The sequence below is a fragment of the Rhea pennata genome, chromosome 1 (genome assembly GCF_028389875.1).
Source record: "Rhea pennata isolate bPtePen1 chromosome 1, bPtePen1.pri, whole genome shotgun sequence".
NCBI classification, from domain to species: Eukaryota; Metazoa; Chordata; class Aves; order Rheiformes; family Rheidae; genus Rhea; species Rhea pennata.
This window is the reverse complement of record NC_084663.1, coordinates 213,676,876-213,680,178: the sequence shown is the minus strand read 5'-3', so window position 1 is coordinate 213,680,178 and position 3,303 is coordinate 213,676,876.

Genomic DNA, 3,303 nt, shown 5'->3' with positions numbered 1-3,303 from the left:
TCAAAGTTGAAACAAAAGTCAAAGAATATATACTGGAATTGAGGGGAAAAGGCATTTCATGGTCTTTCTCACCATTGCATCTCTCTAAGAGGGGAGAGTACTTATGTGTTAATGCTTCATTCAGAACAAACTAAAACAGATGACTTGCTCCAAGAGCTTGCCTACCATGCACCAAGCAGTAATGGGTCCATGGGACCAGGCTAGACCTACTCCAGAATAAAAACTCTCTGAAGGGCAAGTGGGAAGGCTTCAGCGCTGTGTCAGCATGCCCCTCCACTCTTACTGGTTGCACAGTTGGGTAACACGGTTGTAACCAGACTTCCTCCTCTGTGGAGTGCTAGTTAACATTGGGATATGGGCAAAGACCATGCAAAGAGGCACATAAGCACCTGGAAGTGGGGCTGGAAATTGGGTTTCATAGGTTATGTCTGTATCGCTAGATAACAGAGAGCTAGAAAGTGATCTCTGGCCCCAAGGCCAAGAGGTATGGACTGGTGGCCCAATGTGGAGTGCATCCACACTCCACAGCACATGATTCCAGCTCTCCTCCAGACTCACAGGTCACCTCTTGGTCCCAAGACATAACAATTGTTTTGTGTGTTTTGGCCAGGTTAAACTCTCTGAAATAATACATAGGCTGTGCTGCATGCAGACCACCGGAGTCAAGCTTTCTAGCACGAAACTGAGGGTTAGCATGGGATATGAAGATATTTGATTGTGTGAAGCCTGCTGGGATGGTGCTAGAGGACTATGCATGGGGCAAAAGAAGCCAAAATAGGTTCTTATTCATGCTTCTTGCCCATGGGGATCCTCGAGTAAGGTAACCCTAGACTGTATGTGGAGCAGGAGTGAGCAGTGTGGGTCACTGGTTTGGGCTCTAGCTCATCCTCTGGTGTCCTCCTGGTTAGATGAACTTACACTCCTGGTTCAGCCACCAAACTGGGTGCCAGGCTCAGCCTGCCTAACCTGGGCACCAGAAGAGATGTTGTGTACACGCTTTTGTACAGTGTAGGTATGGTCTCCCATCTTCAGTCCCTTCATTTAAGAAGTGCAGACTCAGCATGACAAATCTATGTTTCAGGGGGAGAGTTTGAAAGAAAATCTATATAACCTTTCCACTCCTCACCTCTTTGAACATTAACCATCATTGAAGCAACATCGAAACAAGGTGGAGACTTCATTAGTATCCTTAATGAGTGCATTTTCATGCATGGGGCAGGAGCCATCTGACCAAACACGTTCATCAGTATGTTCACCTCCATCTGAGCTAGTCACATCCAACTTACAGTCCATAGATTGAGGTGCTTTATGGTGCACATCTTCTAAGTCCTTTTCCACGTCAAGGAACAGCAAAGAAGGTCCAGGAAGAAAGGATGTGGCAATTACATTATTTAGTTAGCAGGACTAACAGGTCTCTCTCCTGCTGGCAGGCCTGCAGAGGGCTGCTACTTCCCATCGGCAGGAACCGTAAGCTTTTCTTTTGGTGCTCGTGGGAAAGGAAGGTCTTGGGACAACCGGATCCAGTCCACCATGTGTGCATGCTTGCTATTTCCCAGCCTCTTGGAGAAGACACTTCCAGGCCCATGCAATCCCTCAAGGAGCAAACCCCCTTTGCGCTCATGCCACGTCTCTCCACACCCTGCAGCCCCGCTGCAAACACGAGACGCGTTGGCAGGATCTGGCCCCAGAGCGGGAGCACGAGGCACCTAACTAGCTTCAGAGGGACCCATCACGATGCCACGGACGTGGGCGTGGGGAAGAGACTCACGTTGCTCGTTTCTCATAGTGCAGCCCTCCTGCTCGTTTTCCTTCCACATTCATTCACACGTTATTTAACTTTTGACTCGGACACAGCAGGTAAAAGCATTTAACAGCTTGGCTGCTTGTTCAGATGGAGCTGGGGAGAAGAAGGCAGCTGCAGGGGGCGGGTGGAGGGAGCAGACTGCTGCTCACCGGCGATTTGTGCTTTAAATTTTCAAGTTTTCAGTGCTGCATTTTTCTAACTGGGGGAGAATTGGGAGGGGGGGAGGGAGAAAAGGGAAGGAAAAGGGGAACGGGGTTGGGGGGGGAATGACATTCCTCAAAAGCCGAGTCACATTTTCCAGTGCTATAACATGTTCTCTGCTGTCCCCAGCCTTCCCTCAGCAGAGAAAAGGTCAACAGTAAAAATTTAGCAGGAACTATACCATTCTCCCCGCGGGACGTGTTGATCAGCAGGAGAGAGCCGGCCGTCGCGCTCTGCCGACAGAAATCCACATCACGAAACGTATTACCCCGGGGTCGGGGGACCCGCGGCCCATCGGCCGCATATAGCCCACGACTTCATTTCTTCACGCCCGGTGGCCGGGTGATTATTTCCGCGGGATCCCCGGATACCAGCCGAGGCGAACGGCAGCGCTCGCCCTGCTGGAAAACCCTCCTTCCAGGGGGAAAAACTTAGCTTTTGGTTTATGAAAGAGAAGGTATAACGCTGCGTCAGGCAAGCATCTACCTGAGCTAGAGGAGAGCAATTCCAGCAGCGGGTCAAGCATCTGCACAGCCCACGGCATGCTGCAAAGTTTATTCCCGTTGCATTGGTTACTGAAGCTAAGAGATGGCCAAGGCACCCACAACCCCAGGGGGGTTTGGGTTCTCATCCCAAATGTCAGCAACCTGCAATCAATTGCCTTTTCCTGCAGTGCCATGCAGGAAAACGGGGCAGAGCGATGAAAATCAGCCTACAGATGCTATAAAATGAGCTTGTTTTCCAGGGCTGGTCAATGCATTTTAACACTAAAATGGGAGCCACAAGTGACTGACTTTCTCCTGCATGGGGATGGGTGGTCGCACGTGCGCTTGCACCACCATGCGCAAAATCGCTGCCGGTGAAAAGAGCCGGGAAGGCAAACGACGGCATCTGCACAGGCAGGAGTCACTTGTGCAATGAGCCCCAGCGCTCTCCGAACAGCACCGTTTGTCACATTCTTGTCAAAATGTAAAATAAAGGCGTGACCGTGCTTTAGAGAAGGACCTAACGGGAGCTATCTTGGGACCCCTCGCCCAGAAGGCTTTGAAGTGTATTTTTTTTGTTTTAAAATACCACTTTTGAGCTCGAGTTTTTATTTTTCTGGAGCTGTGCCACCATCAGGTCCAGTTTTATTTTTTTTTCTCTCTCTCTTTTTCTTTTCTTTTCTTTTTCTTCTTTTTTTTTGAAGAATCCCCAGCCTCCTTCCAAAAGCCTATTTTAGCTCCTTTCTCATGTGCTGGAGACCGCCTGACTGTCCCCTCCCTGCCGCAAATCAGGTCGCGCCGCTGGCGTCAATC